This window comes from Rhynchophorus ferrugineus, unplaced genomic scaffold (genome assembly GCF_030347505.1).
Source record: "Rhynchophorus ferrugineus isolate W39M unplaced genomic scaffold, kcgeb_rfMv2 rfM4, whole genome shotgun sequence".
NCBI lineage: Eukaryota > Metazoa > Arthropoda > Insecta > Coleoptera > Curculionidae > Rhynchophorus > Rhynchophorus ferrugineus.
Genome location: NW_027472583.1, coordinates 3630248 through 3650047, shown reverse-complemented (window position 1 = coordinate 3650047; position 19800 = coordinate 3630248). Strand labels below are relative to the sequence as shown.

The following is a 19800-nucleotide window of genomic DNA, read 5'->3' as shown; positions in this document are numbered from 1 at the left end:
TTGAATTATTCTTACAATTTCATTATGTTTATATTAGACCTCCTTGTTCTAATATAACCTCTAGTTTTTCTCTTCCCTCTCTGCCAAATGCCTTTTCCATCTATTTTTTTGGCAAATAATAATTATTACCATAAATTTCAAATGCTGTATATATTTACTACATTAATTTTAAAAAATATTTAATTGCAGACATACTTCAACATTTTATAAACTGTTCTACGGGCAATAACAATATCTTCCCTAAGATAATAATTACTAGAGATAAAAAAAACAAGAATTAAATTTAGCCATTATCCCAAAGGTAAATAATTTGTTAAACTACCATTAAATTACAGATGTTTTTATATTCCCATTACGTGGACAATAAACGAAAGGTAATAACAGAATAAAATCATTATACAGTCAGTTAGAAACAAACAACCAGTTCCATAAAAGCAGAATTTATAAATTATTAAAAGAACCAAACTTTCTTCTATTCGTTTCTCACGTTGGTAAACCCAAATTCAAACGCGCCATCGGAATTTTTCATATTTAAATTATCCGAGAGAATATTTTTGAATATATCGGTGAATAATTTCGAATAACTACTTTATGACAATTGTATTTTAGTTAGAATAAAGATTATTTTTTGAAATAGTGTATTAGTGACGGTTTGTATGGGTACAGGTCTGATTTATACAATATTTTAATAATTTTTTTACATATTTTCTCCTTTTACCAACTATGGGTTTATCTGGACTGGACCTACTATTTTAACGTAGGTTCCGAACCACGGTTCTCGGCATTAAGCCTACCGACTGGCGAGTGACCAAGTTAGAAATCATCCCAGAAGACATCCAGTCTTACCCAGCCTGGTTACTGGCGTGACTGGGATCATTTTCCTGGTTGGATTTTACACTCTTGCCTAGGACAATCACAAATATTAAACAATCACAAACATAAATTTACGACCATGCCCCAGCAGGATTCGAACCCACGGCTTTCGCAACAGTAGGAGGACCGTCCTGTTGCCTTTACCACTGGGCCACCAAGCTGGCTTTTTTAAAAATTTTGTGTTGTACTTAGAAATTCTAATGTATATCGATGGTGTGATGGTTCCTAATATAATTATAAATAGGAAAAAACACTAAACTAATTGTGTATTTCGCAAGGCCCGAACTAGCCGGTATATTTGGAACATAATTGTAAATTATAACTGTGAAGACCATTGTAATACTCGCTATTTTAACTACTTTTATTTTTGTTTAAAGTGTCTTATAAATGTAATATCGATCTAAATAATTGTTCATAAATTTTAAGCAGGATTCGAACCCACGGCTATCGCAACAGTAGGAGGATCGTCCTGTTGCCTTTACCATTGGGCCACCAAGCCGGCATTTTTAATAATTTTATGTTGCACTTAGAAATTCTAATGTATATCGATGGTGTGATGGTTCCTAATGTAATTATAAATTGGAAAAAAACTTTAAACACATTGTGTATTTCGTAAGGCCCGAACTAGCCGGTATATTTGGAACATAATTGTAAATTATTGTTGTGAAGGCCATTCTGATACTCGCTATTTAAACTACTTTTATTTTTGTCTAAAGTGTCTTATAAATATAATATCGATCTAAATAATTGTTCATAAATTTTAAGCCTCATTTGTTTTGTTTATTGTGTATATGAGTCCCTAATAATTTTGCTCTTTCTTCAGGTACGAAATAACATGCAAAATTATATAGATATAAGAACAAGATTAATTATTATAAGAACGATTAAATATGTTTGGGATTATTATTCCATTTTTTTTTCACATTGCCATTTGCCAATTTAAAATTTAAAAAAAAAGTAGAAATAGTAATTACCACTTTCAGTTGCTAGTTTTTTGACTATCGACTGTTTCGACTTTTTTTTATTTTATATTTCCCAACGCTAATTACTACAAATAAATACTTTTTTGATTCTTTATTACGTTCATGATGCCCCATCACGCACTAAGACGATTTCGTGTTTGGTACGATGGTCGTATTGTTATTTTAAGCAGCGTTACGGTATTTGCCAGTTGTTGAGACTCGTAAAATGGTCTAGACTGTAATCCAATATAATCAAATTTATCGAGTTTTGTCAACAGCTACCGATTGCAGCGACATCAATCAAAACCGGCGCGGAAGGGGACCAGGTACGGGGAGGAAACTAAATAAAGTCGAATCGTATTGAATTACCACCGTATAAAAGTCACCGATTCGAGATGATTCATGACCTTTAATGTGTCAGAGAGAAACGTAGGGTGGAACTTATTCCCACATTCACCCCATTCTCACAATTTAAAGCGAGTACGTTGAATTAAATCAATTTCCGTTCGGCATCTCGCAAACAAAAATATGGCCCATCGTTTTTTATGACCTAGTCACGCGGCACCCAACTTTTCCTCTTTTTATTGTAACGTCTATTTTGCTATGTTATATTAGACCTATACATTAGTTTTAGAGGATTTATTTTTAATTTGAATCTTTATTGGCCATCGATAGCCACTATATTTTTTTCACCTTTTTAAGTAATACATGGATTCCACCTCGACAGAACGATGTATCTTTTGAGGCTTTCCATGAATGAAACATTTTTTGGTATCATCATAGAAAGTGAAGCGATGCTCAGACAGGTCACGACCGATAACAGGTCAATAGAGAAGTCCCCGGCCTACCAGAGTAAAACACATTTTTTGGCAAAGTTAGTTTTTTTTATTCAACATAATTCCCTTCAAGGGTGATACACTGATTATAGTGACCCTCGAACTTTTCGATACCATTTTGGTAGTACGATTTGTCCTTTGTTTCAAAATAGGCCTCAGTTTCGGCGATCACCTATTCCTTCGACGAAAATTTCTTCCCAGCGAGCATTCTTTTGAGATATGAGAACAGGAAATAGTCGCTGTGGGCCAGATCTGGAGAATACGGTGGATAAGGAAGCAATTCGAAGTCCAATTCATGAATATTTGACACGGTGCAATGTCTTAGTGAAGCAGCACTCTCTTTTTCTTCAAATGTGGCCGTTTTTCGGCGATTTCGTCCTTCAAACGGTCCAATAACGCTATGTAATAGTAGCTGTTGATGGTTCTTCCTTTTTCAAGGCAGCCAATGAAACTTATTCTATATGCATCCCAAATTACAGACGCCATAAGAGGACTTTGGAGCGGGTTCATTGTATGCAGTCCACTGGAATGACTGTCGATGGGACTTCGAAGTGAAATGATGGAACCATGTTTCATCCATTGTCACATATCGATGCAAAAACTCAGGTTTATTACGCTTGATCATCTTCAAACACTGTTCCGAATCATCAACTCGACGTTGATTTAGGTCAAAAATAAGCTCGCGCGGCACCCACTTTGCACAAAACTTTCTCATACCAAATATTCGTGAATGATATACACGTTCAGTTGATATCTTTAAATATTTTTGTATGTTATTTCATTCAGTTTCAATTTATGGTCACTCAAAATCATTTTGTGGAGTTTTATAATGTTTCCGTCGGTAACAACCTCTTTTCGGCGTCCACTGCGTTCACCGTCTTCGGTGCTCATTTCAAGACGTCTAAACTTAGTATATCAATCCTTGATGGTTGATTTTCCTGGGGCAGTGTCCAGAGACTCGGCATCAAGTCAAGTTTTTGCTACTGTATTTTTTCCCTTCAAAAAGCAATATTTTATCAACACGGAAAATTCCTTTTTATCCATTTTCTTCACAATCATAAAAGTTGCTTCACTCAAAATGTTATAATTCATAAACTAATGATCCGACAACTGTTAAATTTATATGTAAATTTTTTGAAGGTTAGGGCTAACTAAAACATATGGATTTAATTCTAGTAGCGGCATCTATGTGTCAGACCGGGGACTTTTCAATTGACCTGTGATGTCGGGAGAAGTAGTAATTAGAAGGAGCAAGGTCTGGAGAATACGGTGGGTCGGGCAGCACTTCCCATTTTAATGTTTGCAAGTATATTTTCACCGGTCTTTCAACATGTGATCGAGCGTTATCCTGTTGAAGAATTACAGTGTTGTGCCTTTGCTAGGCTCAAACGCATCAGTTATAGTCGATAACGATCCCCATTGATGGTTTCATCGAGGAATGCCTCCAAATCATCGTCTTCAAATTATTTTCTTCTTGTCTCCATCGTGTCCATAGACATATCAGTCTGGTAATTACTCTTATTTGTATTAGATAACTTGTATGCCTAACTGGAAAAATGAATAAAAATAGATGAAAAAGTCGTCACACTAGCTCATCTGATCTGGTACCACTTGACATAACAAGGTTTTAGACTACTAAGGCCATGACAATAATAAAAACGATCCTAGAGAACAAGCCTCAGCAGTGTTTCGAAAAATGATGTACTGAAAGAGATTCTTATTAAATACTGTAATGTATTAGACATTAGAACTATTTTTAATTTAACCAAACATAAAAAATCACTTTATGGTCTGATTTAATACATAGGGTACATCACTGGATTGATTGAAGTGATTTAATACCATCCAATCGATATTTTTTAACAAATCTCTATATAATATAAATAAAAACTTATTCTTTTATGTATAAAAATATGTATATAAAATATTTTTTCGCTATCCTTAATATTAAACATAATTTTAAAATAAGTTTAAATATTAAAAATAAACTGGTACTTCATTTTAAGTGTCAATATTAAAAAAAATATATTTTTCCATATTTTTTCAGTAAACTATTTTAATAACTTCGTAAATGTCACCATTGTAACCGGAATAACAAATCAAAATGTCTACTATATCTATTGACATTTAAACGACAAAATCTCCAGAAAGACCAAACTCTCGTCTTTCCTCTTGTCCGCTCTCGGATCGCCCTTCTTCAATGTTTCGTTCTCTACATGCCGAACGATTTCGTAAATAAAAGTGGGCAGAAACTAGAATAGATAAATAAGGTCAACGGCGATTATCTCGACCATTACAAGATTCCCCGAAGATATATTATTCCGATTTCGCAGGAATTCGATATAAAGAACTATATATAAAACAATTGTACGGTTTAAAGCCCTAGAATCGAATAAACCTGACTGGTCGTCCGATTACGCTATATATTTAAATGTCCATCATTAGAATTACGGTCTGAGGCAATAAAACGTAGATAGTTATATCACAGTTCATACAAGAATAAACAAAAGAACTACTGTCGAGTACTACCAGAACCATTTACTAGTATGGAAATGTTTCAACGGGCTGAATATAAAAACAGAAAATCTTGAATGGATAATATAAAACGGATTAACTATCAAACATAATCAACCTTGAGGGTTTGTTACCAATTATAAATATATTGAGATCGATTAAAAATCAATGCATAATAAAAACTTTGTACTGGCAGCTCAATCGTTGGAAAAGTCGATTAATTTTTTTAAAAATATCGACGTATACCGACCATAAAAGTGTTTTGAATCATTTATATAGACTGGGTACAGCAAGAAGCTACTTACTTGGGTATCATACGAACTATAAGTGAAATAACTCCTGTTAAAGTGATAAAAATCAATTATAAATAGAAAAAAAACTAATGCTTGCGCATCACTTTGATTTTATGAACAAATATTCAACAGTTCACCAGGTACGTAGAATCACAACATTATTGAAAAAGCCTACGAAGGGAAGAAGTTGGCTCAGCTATATTCATGGACGCAGAGCAAGACTTCGATAAAGTCTGGCATAAGGGACTCATGTATAAACTCCATAAAATATTACCGAAGCATTACGTTGAACTTTGGAACTCCTACGTCTTAGCCATCATGGTTAGAGTTATACAAGAAGAAGCTTATTTAACAATGAAAGAAATAAAAACATGTGTAACAACAAACAGTGTTTTGGATCCTGCTCTTTACTTACTTATTCTACATGTGGCATACCACAAATTGAAAATATTACTACGGCTACTGATCTACTTACTAATAACGAATAAGCAATACTAATAGTGAAATAAGTGAACCCAAATATGCAGAATAAAAGTAAACCAAAGTAAATCAGTATATATGGAATTCACCTACAGCCAAACTGTTCACGTACGAATAAATATGAATAATACTATTATCTCTACAGTAACAATACGAAGTACATGAATCTTGACGCAAAACTTCACTAAAATGAGTAGTATATTATAAGTTCTTGCTGTACAGGCTGGTACTAAAACTTATATGAACATATTTAATTCTATTATGGAGATGATCTACGAAAAGTAATATCAACATACTAAAAGACTATATACTATTTTAGAATAAAGTCCTGAGAAGTATTATGGGGGCACCCAGATTAGGAATCCAATTGTCATAGAGGAAATAAAGTTAATCCCAACACTGCAGCGTTGCATCTCTTGGATAATACTGAACTAAGATGCAGACTATAAAAATACTGAACAATGCTACTAACTTCTACTTTATAAAGACTAAACAAGGGTCAATGGGCCTTTCTAGTTAAGTACCTAATTTGAAATCACTGTAGAAATGAATTGTAAGTTAGTCGTTTTTGAAGCGAATGATTACGGCTGATGAAAAATGAATTACGTACGATAATAATGTAAGAAAAAAAAGGATCAAGATTCACAAACACCAGCGAAGCTGATGACTCTGTATGTCTTTGATGAGATTGGAACAGTTGGCGCAATATTTCCTTGTTCTTTAAGAGCTGCTTGGCCTTTCAAAAAGATCGAATGTGATTAAAATAAGCGATTTAAAAACCCACCAGAATTCATCAATAGAAAAGTAAATCCTTTCTTTCAACAGTTGCGATTACACTAATATCTGCCTAATATAATCGCTTGTAATCAACAATTTAGATCGATTGTTTGACCAAAAATTTCGACGTGACAAATATTTAAAACAAACAGTTATCAATTTGATCAAAAAAAAAACCTTGGTAGAGAATGTGAAATAAGTGACATTAAAATCGGATAAATAAGTGTTCTATATTGTAAATATAAATGTATATAAAACTTATAAACCCTTAAATATAAGAGTAGTCTCATTAATGTTAATAGTACCAACTGAAAAGCTATCGGTAAACATCCAAGAACCAGAAAGATGAAAATTGATACCAGATCCTGATACAAAAATTAAAATCATATAAATAACATATATACAAAAAACAGTATTAAATAATATCTTAACAGCAGTTTGAATGTTGTTTGAAATATAAAATATCTATGTAATTCTAGGATAAAGTTAACATGAAACTTGATAACGTTTTTCAAGATTAACTGTAATTGTATATATCATTTTAAAAATAGCAGCATGTTGTCTACGTGACATTAATTACGATATTTATCTAACATTATAAAAGTAATAAATAACACTCGAGCAATTATGTTAGACAATAAATTATTTCCGCTTTCCATGCGTTTTTTAATTGGTATCAATTTTCCTAAAAAATGCAAACAAGAAATTCGTAAAACCAAAATCTAGTCAACAATTTCATATAAAATATACGATAATTAAAATATAACAATATTCTACTACTAGTACGAAATTATTCTTGTATGCTCTACAAGTTTTATGCCGTAACTTCAAACATATTTATATTATTTATTTATGTATTAAGGAATGCCTTGGTAGGTTAGTAATTTACACATGAATAGTAAAATTATAGTATACGATAAAAGAATTAAACCCTTTCATTATCCTACTGTAGAAATCATTTTCTGTTGGTGTCTGAAAATACCATTAAAGCATCATCAACTGAATATTGATGAGAAAACATCAGAAGACTTAATATATTTTTTGGGTAAAAAGATACCCCACAAATTGGAATCCTAGCCACCCCTATCTTTATTTATGTTAATGATGAATATTTATTTTTGCAAAGAACATCTTTATAATAAAGGAAACAAAAATTAAAATCATATATAACATATCAAAAGAGAAAACTTAATACTTACTAGGATTTTTTTAATAGCAAGTTAAACTTGATCCTCTTAGATTTTGCAACATTAAAAAACAGTATTAAATAATATCTTAACTAGAGTTAGAATGTGGTTTGAAATATAAAACATCTATGTAATTCTAAGATAAAGTTAACATGTAACCTGATAATGTTTTTCAAGATTAACTGTAATTGTATATATCATTTTAAAAATAGCAGCTTGTTGTCTACTATATATATATATATATATATATATATATATATATATATATATATATATATATATATATATATATATATATATATATATATATATATATATATATATATATATATTCCATATTTATGTATCAAAGAATGCCTTATTAATTCAAAAATATAATAAACTGATAAATCCGTTTAAACAACAGAAAACGAGATATATTTCAATGCCACCAGTTTCAGTCGATTGACAATTAAATACATACGATACAAACAGTGTTTTTCTCAATTATTCATTCAATTAAATTAATCACGATACATGACATAGTTTAAATAATGAAACACAAATAATAACCTTTGACTGGCATCCAATGGACACATAATCAACACTCAAAACACCGCTAAGACTCGCGAATCCCAAGCCTCGTATCCTACATTTGCCAATTAGTCGAGGACGGCTCTAACGCCAACTATCACCGACAACACACACGGTCAAACTAGCCTGCTAGACCTAACGTCTTCCGAAACTTTTGTTTTGGTGCGTAATATGAGCTCTGCGCTTACCCGACGAGGTCGGAGAGCTAGAGTCTCGCCAATATCGAGCTCGCTGGTTTAGATAACAACATTGATACCGCACTTAATTAACAAATTATAATTAAGGAGAACGAATATATACTTAACTTATTATATCCGTCCTTCTAGAAGAAAGTACTCATACTAAACATGATTTAATTACCTGTTTAAATAGTTGAAAGCTCTGTATATAAAATTCGTTGAATTTAGGTCTTTAATAAAATACCGTCGAATTCAATCATCACAGCAATATCATCATCATTATAAATATATTTCTTCGTGTCGATTTTATGTATAATGTGCGTTTATTTATGTTTATTGGCCCAGATGAATTAAAATTTTACATTACAGCCAGAATGTTTAAAATGAAATAAGAGGAAAAGGAATAACAATAAATAATACTATCATTACATATAGCAACAACGAGTATCAATCAACAGGAATTCAATTATGGGGATATTCTTCGAAAAGTTATATAAATACAAGTTTTCCAGAACAGAGTCCTGAGAAGTAGGTGCGCCCAGATACTATAGAACTGATTACTTACACAGACAATTACAAAAAATCAAAAAAATTGCAAGGAGACATGACGAGTCTCCTGTCAATATCGAAGTATTACAACTTCTTGGATTATACCAGAACGGCGCACAGATTCAAGAGAATAAAACCATTTGATCTCGTGTAGCATAGTGAAGTGGATTTAATAGAAAAAAGCTATATTAATACATATTAATACATAATACATATTAATACAAGGACTAAGATAATATGTTTATATTTATTCATAAAAAATCACTCTATATGCGGAACTCGTTGGTTTTCAAAAACATTTTATTGCATAATTTTTAATGGGATTTAATTGAATTTAATTGTTTTTGAAAACGCTATATGTTACAACTTAATAAAATATATTAATAGTTACAATTTAATGAATGACTTTCAGTATGTAGAACAACATAGGATAAGTAACAAAAGATTTTTAATGCAATAACTCTAAATAATGTAACTCGTTATTCTGAAACTATGGTGTGTGCTTGGAATATAATATTTTAGCGAAGTTTAAATAATTGTATTTACATTTGTGCATAAATAATTGTTTTACGTTTTTAGAAAGAAAGAGCTGAGGTTGGATAACATTACTAGAATTAATAGTCATAATTATTAATGGCCTGTAGTTCACAAAATAATTATGTAGGTTTCAATGTGATTTACGAATTTAATAATTGCATTTCAAGGCGTCAGTTTTTATTCCGTGTTATGCAAAGTTGAACAACCTTGCAATGTGATAAATGGTTTATGGTTTAAAAATCGTTTGTTTTGAAACCATTATGTTGCATTATATGCACTATACATATTAAATTTAATTTGTATATTCTTTAACAACTATTGCTTCTACTTTGAAAAGAGATATTGAGAAAGATAATTGAGAGAAATTGCTACAATATCTATTAATCTAAATATTTTCGTTTTACTATATTACTGGCAGAAAAGAATTGCTTGCTGATGTCGGTAGACATTTGCGGTAACAGTTTCGTTCTGTTTTAGCAGCTTGTAATATATTACATCTTGCTGACCACAAACAGCAAGGCTTTATAACTATGAATCGCTAGGTGTTGATGTGGATGACCTTCCTGGACTTTTTGCTTATATCAAAAAAGTATTAAAAAATATCATAAATCAATATGTAAATTTAATTTTTATAAAATATTTTGAAATCTCTATATTAAGAACTCGTTGGATACTAAAATATTTATTTATTGGTATAAAATATATATTATATTTATTGTGTTTTAATGATTACAGTTAAGTAATGATCTATGTAGATGGTGGGATAGCCTTTCTGGACTATCCCATGACTTTTGGTTTATATAAAAATACGGTTATATCAAAAATAATTTTTGAATATCAAAATGATTTGCTTTTTTCGAACCATACGTACATTTAATTTTTATTAATTTTTTTTACAGTCTATGTTAAAAACTCGTTGGATTCTAAAATATTTATTAGTTCATTATTTTCATAATATTATATTTTATTTATATTGATATTGTGTTTTAATGATTATAGTTAAGTAACACTCTATGTAGATGGTAGATTGGCCTATTAATCATTTAAATCGATAATATCTAAATTTAAATTTTGTTACATTTTTTGGAAATTCTCTATTGGAATGCTCTATAATTTATATCAAATTATGTTTATATCAAATATATTTATTCAATATCAAAAATAATTTATTTTTTTAATTTCTATGATAAGAACTCGTTGGATTGTTAAAAAATCATATTTTTTATATTAATATTGCGTTTTACTATAATGATTAAAATTAAGTAAGTCTCTAATCAGATGGTAGTACAGTTTTTATATACAATCAAATCATTTTACGAATACATTAACTGGAAAATAAAAACGCACTCCACATATATTAGATCAACGGACTCGCATCTTTGCGTGAGTTTGTCCAGCCTTGCATGACCTTAGAAATTAGATTCCCCCGACCGAGGCATAAAGGGGAATAGACATAAACAGAAGGAGAACATACAAAATTACGTTTACATTGTGTTCTAGTCGAGAAAAATATATACCTGTTATGGTGCAGGTTGTCTTCGGGGCGTTTTGCCGCCGCGAAGACTTATATGACAGCTAGCAGGAAAGCATTTAGCCGGCCTTATTCTTTCGCTTCGTTCTGCTGCAAAAATTTAATGGGAACGGTTCTTCTTAGTGTTACTTTCAGACTTTCTTTTAACTATCTCGAATTTAGATATCAAAGCATCATTAGTTTGTGAATTATAGCATTTTGAGTGAAACAACTTTTGTTATTGTGAAAAAGATTTTGAGGGGAAAAAATACAGTTGAAGCAAATACTTGGCTGGATGCCGAGTTTTCGGACACAGTCCCAAGAAAATCAACCATCAAGGATTGGTATGCTAAGTTTAGACGTGGTGAAATTAGCACCGAAGACGGTGAACGCAGTGGACGCCCAAAAGAGGTTGGTACCGACGAAAACATTTAAACAATCCACAAAATGATTTTGAATGGCCGTAAATTGAAACTGAATGAAATAGCAGTCACTTTAAAGATATCAAGTGAACGTGTACATTATATCATTCACGAATATTTGGGAAAGCTCTGTGCAAAGTGGGTGCCGCGCGAGTTCACTTTTGACCAAAAATAACGACGAGTAGATGATTCGGAACAGTGTTTGAAGATGATCAAGTGTAAGAAACCCGAGTTTTTGCGTCGATATGAGACAATAGATAAAACATGGCTCCGTCATTTCACTCCGAAGTCTAATCGACGGTCATCCGAGTGGACTACACACGATGAACTCGCTCCAAAGTGTGGGAAAACGCAACAGTCGGCTGGCAAGGTTATGGCGTCTGTATTTTGGGATGCGCATAGAATAATTTTCATTGACCTTGAAACCATTACCTTGAAAAAGGAAGAACCATCAACAGCGACTATTACATAGCGTTATTGGACCGTTTGAAGGACGAAAAACGGCCGCATTTGAAGACAAAGAAACTGCTGCTTCACCCAGACAATGCGCCGTGTCAAAAATCCATGAATTGGGCTTCGATTTGCTTCCTCATCCACCGTATTATCCAGATCTGGCCGCCAGCGACTATTTCCTGTTCTCAGATCTCAAAAGAAAGCTCGTTGGGAAGAAATTTTCGTCGAATGAAGAGCTGATCGCCGAAACTGAGGACTATTTTGAAACAATGGACAAATCGTACTACAAAAATGATATCGTGAACTTGGAGGGTCGCTATAATCAGTGTATCACCCTTGAAGGAAATTATGTTAATTAAAAAAATATATGGCAAAAAAATGTGTTTTACTATGGTAGGCTGGGCACTTTTCAATTGACCTGTTAACTTGACATAGAATCCAGGAAATTTTATGGCATTAATTTACCTGCCTTTCGTGTGTGTGAGTTTTAAGAGAACCCGTAAAATTTTTTCCTATGATGATTTTGTATTTTTAGGTGTTTAGAAAAATCGAATATATAATAATTATTTAATTTGTATTGACATTTCTGGAGAATTATAATTTTACGTTGTCAGAGTTGTAATCTTCCATTAGAAAGCCAGCATTCAAAATATTTCCCGATAAAATATCTCTCTCATGACTCCGTATCGACTACAGCAAATTGACACTTTAAGGGAAAATCTATGTTCTCGCGGCATATATACAATATCATTATATTAGTGCAACACATGAACAACTGCACCAGATTTGTGTAGTTCTGAAGCTTTTTGGGCTTCAGTTAGTTCTTAGTTATTACAAAGCCCTATAATTTACAATTTTTATAAATAAATCACTGAAGCTTTAGTTATAGGATAAAGATAGACAAGATAGACTGTTTCTTAACCATATATGGATGAGAAAATCATCATGATTATACGGGAAGATACTCTTAAGAACATAAATGCGGATGTGATCTTGTATACATCTGAAATATAAGAAACGGAAGGATCGTTCGTTGTGATTGCAGCGAGGCCATTAACAATGAACAACGGAACTACTGTAACTGGTAATTTTACATGTTTAACACTACGAAAACACAGACCTTTGGATTAATTCATTGTTTGGCCAAGTGGAGATTTATTGATGAAATTGCATTAAATTAAGTGCTAGTCAGCTTTCTGATAATTTTTTCACCTTTAAAAACGCATCACTACATAGTATAAAACAAAGTCGCCTTTTCTGTCCCTATATCCCTATGTGCGCTTAAATCTTTAAAACTACGCAACGGATTTTGATGCGGTTTTTTTCAATAGATAGAGTGATTCAAGAGGAAGGTTTATATGTATAATACATGCATAATATAATAAGGCAACATTGCTAATTTTAGAGGTTTCTAACGTGATGTCGTAAATTAACCTATTTTTCTAGGCTTATTTAGCAATTAGCAAAAACGCTGCCTAACCCTACGAGTTAGATCAAATTAATGTACTACAGTATTGTACACCATAAAAAGGTCTATAAAAAAGTCCGCGATGGTATATGTTTATCTTTTAGGGATAACCCACATTAACCATTTTTATTGTTTACTTTTTACGTGAGAAAATGGCTTATTTACGAAGCTATTTTAAGCAATACGGCATTAATCCTTATCGAATTAAGTACCTTAAATACAGTGTGCAATTAATATAGATCAATATGGTTTCTTACAACATGTAAATTAAACAAATATTTTCGGAGATATTACAAATTTAAAATTTGCGTTTAAAAATGTGTAATGTAATAAAAATTGTATGAATTTAGATATTCCAAAGATAGCAGGAAATCTTCATAGTAAGTATAGGGGAAGAGGAATTGTTTTACTCCAAATTTAATGCGTGCAGGCCAAGGGCAGTAATGAATGAACCAAAAATACTGGATCGATTTTAATCATGTTTTCATTGAGTGACATAGGCATATAAATTTTATGCCCGTGCAAAGTCGGAGCGGGCCGCTATGTTTTTATATACAACGTTCATATTTTTTCTGTAGTGTATTTAATTTAGTATCAGCATTGCACCCGTGCGAAGCCGGGGCGGGTCGCTAGTAATATATATTAATCAAAATAGTTTCCATCATTTTCAACAACTTTGTGACAACATAACAATACCGTGTGGTAAAACGATGTCCATTTTCATCCATTCAGCAATCATCGATCCATTTTCGCATTTCTTAGCCATTTTGAAACCATATACCAAACAAACCATGTTGCATCAGCGGCGCTATGTCTGGTGAGTAACCTGGTAGAAGTACAACTTCGAGCTGCGACATTGCATCTTTCAAAACTCTTGAAGTTTCTCAGTTCAGTACAGTTCTCTCGGTTTTCAAAATTTAATTAAAAAATTTAGTCAAATATTATATTATATTCTGGAATATACATAAAATTTATAAGAACTGGCAATGTGGCAAAAAAATAATTGCGGATGCCCTTTGTCTCTATGACTAGTTATTTGTTGTAACGCATTCGTAAACACTTGACATTTTACATGTTTGCAGGTCAATGGTGGTATATTATTTTAATTATTTTGGGTTCTAATTATGTATTTTATTGTGTATCGATTGTGTGTTGTTCCTCGGTGTAATAATACATCCGTAAAAGTTCTTTTTCTATTAAATATTAGTCCTATGTATATCACCTACTATGAGTGCTTGTAAAGATTAAAAAAAATTAGTTTCCACAGTCAAAAATTAACAAATAGGGATTATTTAAACTAAAATAACAAAAATAACGCTACAAAGAAAACTATTTATAGAACTTTATTTGGGGATTCAATGAACATATGTTCTGCAACATAAAATGACCATTTTTAAAGTCAAATGTGAAGTTAGTTTGTGTTCTTATCGATTTTGCAACAATATGAATCCGCGACAGATGTTCATGGGTCAAAATACGTAAACTAGAATCGAAAGTTGCTTTGAAATGTATATTTTCATTAGGAATTGTTTGAAAACAGTGCCCTTTTCAAGCGATATAGTGTCTAACAGAACATAACAATTTTAAACATACATTTTTTATTACCTTAATATCATTAGTGTATTTCGCACCACAGGTTTTAATTTAAAAAGTCAATAAATATATAATTTTTGAGCTAACTTTCATTGAAATCAAAAGTGGGCTTTATTATTTAAGATTCATAAAATTGATAATTGTGGGTATACAATTTGCTTGAAACTTTCATCGTCAACAACAGAAAAGTAATCATTTTTGAATGATAAGTAATGAAATCCTCAATTTGTGTGGCCCCATTTTTTCTCTATATCGATCATTTCCATCATGTGGAAATGGAAACAATAGATTTATAATCTGCGAAGGAGTCTAAGAGCTCTTTTGAAGTTTTGTGCAAGGTCTTAAACCACTTTAAAATCGTTGAAATTAAAACTGATGATTGAGATATGACGCAGCGGCATCACCATAAGTTTCTAAAAGTGGTTGATTTGTCTTTGGTGTTAGATCCCTTCGGATCAAAAAACAAAGTAATGTATGTCGAAAATGCAGTTTTAAGCGTTCTATTATTAGCATCTCTATATATATAAAACAGTATCAATCCTCCCAAAAAGGCTTCTGGAATTGATGATATCTAACCTGAGTTATTGAAAGAGCTGCCACGAAAAACAATCATTATGTCGACATACATATTTAAAGACAAACCCGCAGAACAAGTCGGATCTTACTGCCCTACTTCGCTGTTACCTGCAATATCAAAATTATTTGAGAAACTGCTGTTAAAATGTTTTATAACCATTTATAAATATAGCAGATTTCCAGTTTGGATTTCAAAATAACCACTAAAATATCGACTAAGTGCATAGAGCAACAACGGTTGTTGAAAAGACATTTGAAGAATAGAAATACTGCCCTGCAATATTCCTGGACGTCTCACAAGCTTTCGATCGGCTATGGCGATTTGGACAAGATGAGCAAATTACTACCGCGAATTTATTGTCAACTGTGGGAATCTTATCTCTTCGAAAGAACATTAGGATCTCGCATGAAAGGGCATTTTCAACACTTAAACCTATTTCGTCTGGCGTTCCCTAGGGCAGTGCCTTGAGACCACTCCTGTATCTGCTCTAGACTATTAATGGCCAAACAACAACAAAAAACAGTCCTTGGAATATTTTACGACTGCACAGTTATTATGGCAAAATATATATCTGTATAGGGCTGTAGAAAAATTACAAGTGGCAATCAACAAGTTCTACAAATGGACTAGAGATTGAAAAGCACCTTAATAGCTCCAAATATATCCATGCTAATTTTGAGTTGCGGCAAGTGACAAGAATCTAATTATACCCCTTGACGGATAGTCGATTCCTCAAGCAGAATCACCTAAATATCTCGGCATCCATCTTGATGGTAGCTTAAATTGAAAACATCATATTAGACATAAAGCAGAGCAGATCAGTCTCAAAGTCAAGCTCTAAGATAGTCTCCACTTCACCTAAAGTCAAACAAATTGGTTTATCTGTCAATCATAAAGCCAGCTTAATATTTATCATTATGTAACCAACGAAGAGCTGCACGATGACCTCGAAATCAAATGGATATAGGAAGTATTCCAAGATTTCGCTTTAAAACATGAAATAAGGTGACTAAGTTACAGCAACGTGGAAGCAATACAGCTACTAGACAACACGCAGGAAATCAGAAGATTGAAGCGAACTTATATAGTGTAAAGTGTTACCCTTTTGTGGATGGGTAGGGATTTAATCAAGGTGTTCGTGTTCTAAGGCACCTATGGAGAACCTTACTGGCCATGTTCGTGAAATTCTTCACAAACGGGATGACTGATTCAAGGTGAGTGTTGACGTTCCTCATAAACCATGGGGCATTGAGTAACGCGCGGACTTTTTTTGGATTGGAACACTTGGAGTAGTTCAAGTTGTCTCTCAGAGACATACCTGTACCACACCTGAGCTCCGTAGAGGCAGACTGGACGGATTAGCATTTTGTACAGAGTCGCTTTCTGGGGGATTGGGAGTTTATTTTTTCTGCAGAGGAGTGGAAATAATAGGCTGTACACGTCATTGCCTTGAGGAGACTGCGTCACCGATCCTCACGTGAAAGGACCTACCGTCCAAGTATGAATCTATCAGAGAGATTAGGTCATTCGGTGGACCAAACAGTTTCGCTTTGAATATTAGACCGTGGTGCCATACTTGATCGAAAGCTTTGGAGATATCTAAAAAGATGGCTCCAGTTTTCCGACCTTTTCTTAATGCCTGGTGGATTGTTGCTGTGACGCGGGCAACTTGATGGAAGCTTGAATGTTTGGCACGGAAACCGAATTGTTCGTTCGGGATTATGTGATGTGTGTGTGAAGTTATTTAAAGCGTGTAATATCGTTTTCGGCAAGTTTGGAAGAAAAGAGACGTCGTCGTGGTGGTTTTTTATAGTCAGGAACGGCATGGTACCAATCAACCAGCGATCTTTGAACATAATATAGATGTAATAGTGGTGGCCTAAAGGGTTGTAGCGATCGCTACAGTAGTAATAAATTCATTTGAAAATTAAAATTGTCCACTAAGCATACCTAATGTACGATGTAGTTAATAACAAAAATGGCTGACGTAATGTTTTATGTAACTATGTATAACACGGTACTACACACCCAAACCTCCCAAACCTCAGATTCATCATGATTAATCATCAGAGGAGTACTTTTTCGGTGTACGCGGCCATACCGCTAATCGACTTTGTCCCAAAGATGGACAATGAACGGTGACCGAATGATGCCTCTTTTCCAAGTCTTTGTCTTTTTCTCGGCATGCCTTCGGTGCCTGTAATTTTCCACAATAAGAGAAATGCACGGGACTGCTACCGTCACCATATAAAGATAATTGACTGGGACCGCCGCCTCGCACTGATGACAAAGCGGCAGCAGGAACCGAACGGTAGATTTCTTCAACTGCGCGAATAGCTCTTGTCGAATGGCGGATGAACGCCGCCGATGTGGGATACACCGACGAAATTGTTTACATTTTTCCTCAAGCCCCAGAGTAATTTGAAGTTAATGTTCTTTGGGATCGGATTTTTTATCTTATTAAGGTCTTGTTTTTTGCCTTAAATGATACGTAAACTATTTTAAGATGATATTTAACAATTACTTCGGTCAAAAGAATTTTATAAACTTGTTTTCGAAGACTTTTTTTTGTTAAAATGAAATATTTTATTACTTTATTTATTACGTCGCGACAAATGTAGAACTTTTTTTTTATTATTTAATTATTACATTATTATTAGTGGTTTCCGATTAACCTATAATTTGTCTTTATGATAATTAAATCTAGGTATATAACTGGGATGACCCATCGGCCCTATTTCAGTCTCTGGTGAAATAATGTTTATACATGTCACTGTTGTATTTTTTATTATATGCACCTCATTACACAAGATCAGATGGTTTGATTCTTTTGAGTCTGTGTCCTGTTCTGGTGGTATCCAAAAGCAGGAATACTTCAATATTCCCATGAGAATAGAGTCATGCCCCTTGCAATTCTCTTGATTTCTTGACTGACTGTGGGTATCTGAAGATCTCGATGTAGGTAATCAGTCCTATAGTATTTGGGTGCGCCCACAATACCTCTCAAGACTTTGTTTTGAAAAATTTGTATTTTATTTATGTTACTCGTTGCAGAACATCCCCATAATTGAACTCCGTATGTCCATATAGGATTCAGTATTTGCTTATATAATAGCAATTTATTATGTACTGATTATGACTGTGTTTGTCTTCCAAGTAGGCAGTACATTTTCTTATATTTTAATTCCAGTTCTTTATTCTTTCTTCTTTATATGTTCCTTTCAGCGAAGTTTTGCATCAAGATTCATTCCGAGATATTTAGCGTTGTTGCTATATGGAATGATAGTATTATTTAATGTTATTGGTGGTTGTACGGTCTGTTCGTAGGTGAACTGCACATGCACAGATTTACTTTCATTAATTTTTATTTTCCAAGCTTGTGTCCAATTATTTATATTGTCACTTGCCTGTTTTAATTTTCGTGAGGCTTCGTCACTATTGTCTCCGACAGCTATAATCGCAGTATCATCAGCAAATGTAGGCATCACAAGTGTAGAGTAGATAAAACTTTGGTCCTAGTACACTTCCTTGTGGTACACCTGTTTTAGCTGCTTTTATTGTAGAGTGAGCTTCTTCTTATTTAACTCTAAACATTCTGGTTGTAATGTGCGATTTTAATAGTTCGGTGCGTTGTTTTGCTAACATTTTCTGTATATTATGAGGCCTTCATGCCAAACCTTATCGAAGGGTTGTGCTACGTCTAAGAATATAGCTGAGTATAATTTTTACTTTCGTAGTCTTTTTCAATAACATCTGTTATTCTGTGGACCTGGTCATTTGTTGAATGCTTGTTAATAAACCCAAACTGGTTCGTTGGTATTAGTTTTTTTTCTCCCTATGAACCTAGAACTTGATGAAAATTACTGAGATCAGACTTCATCTTCAACTTCATATAATCTTATGATTTAATCGTTTATTTTATCATAAAACAATGAACTAATGTAAATAAAAATAGGGCCATATAATTCCGCCTTCTTAACTCCAAATTTGTTCAGTCAACATCTGTTGGTGGTCTTT

The 19800-nt window shown here is 32.9% G+C and overlaps 1 protein-coding gene across 4 annotated transcripts in view; it reads right to left on the bottom strand.

Moving 5' to 3' along the window:
* The window catches only part of sick (sickie), a 307284-nt gene that overhangs the window by 37581 nt on the left and 249903 nt on the right, over positions 1 to 19800 (bottom strand). The window lies entirely within an intron of this gene.